Here is a 1,107-nt window from a genome sequence, read left to right as displayed (position 1 = left end):
TATAATTTAGTGCCTGTACAATAAAGATTTTGGAGTTATCGCTTGTTGTTATTCTTCTTGTTGTTGATGTTGTTTAGCCGCAGTTCTATACCGATGGAATAAATTTATGATATGACCAAAAGAATTCCTGCTACGAAGGACATGATTCAGCTCCCTAACAACCAACCATTCTGACATCGAACACCTCGCCGTTACCTTTGCGATAGCATCCAAACACTAATGAAATAGATTACCAATGGACTGACACGTAAAAACGAGAGAAAATATGCATTTATTAGGCATAGGCACATCTTGTATATTCTACAAGTGGAGGAGCGTGGCTTGGTGGTTAGGATGCTGGACTCTTGATCGTAAGGCTGTGGTTTTGGTTCCTGGACCGGGTGACACGTTATGTTCTTGAGCAAAACACGTCATTTTATGTTGCAACAGTCCACTCAGGTGGTAAAAATGCGTCATACTGCGACGACCGGCGTTCCGTCCAGGGGGGAATTTATACGCCATGGAACCGGCAAACTGGCCCTTATGAGTCAGTATGACTCGAGAAGGTAACCTTACCTTATCTTTATTGTCCAGCAGAAAGATAACAGAGCCTGTAATACGAGTAGTTACTAACAGCCACAGTTTCAAATCAATATATGGCGGCATAATTCAGTGCTAGTCTACTCAAATAGAGGAAGAGTATCCGCTGAGGTCGACTTTGCCTTTCATCCTTTCGGGGTCGAGAAAATAAATACCAGTCAAGCGCTGGGATCGATGTAATCGACTTAACACTCTCCCGGAATTGCTGGCCTGGTGCCAAAATTTGAAATCAATATATATATATATAAATATATACACCACTTCTTTGTTATTTCCTCTTTTCTTAGCTCTCCTGTGTGATCTTTCTGTCCGGCATTCGTCGCCATGATAGATCGCTGACCACTACATTTATATATTTTTTCTCTCCTTGTTTCTCTCCTTGTTTCTTTCTGTGTTCCTTTCAGTTGAAAAGCGTAGGCTCGAAATGTCAAAGACTTTCTCTATTCCCGAGTGTTATACTAATACATCCATTTGTTGTTTACAACACCTGTCTGCGTCTGTTGTTTTTTCGTAAATTCTCCCATATAT

This window comes from Octopus bimaculoides, chromosome 26 (genome assembly GCF_001194135.2).
Source record: "Octopus bimaculoides isolate UCB-OBI-ISO-001 chromosome 26, ASM119413v2, whole genome shotgun sequence".
Classification (NCBI taxonomy): Eukaryota; Metazoa; Mollusca; class Cephalopoda; order Octopoda; family Octopodidae; genus Octopus; species Octopus bimaculoides.
This window is presented reverse-complemented; position numbering follows the sequence as displayed.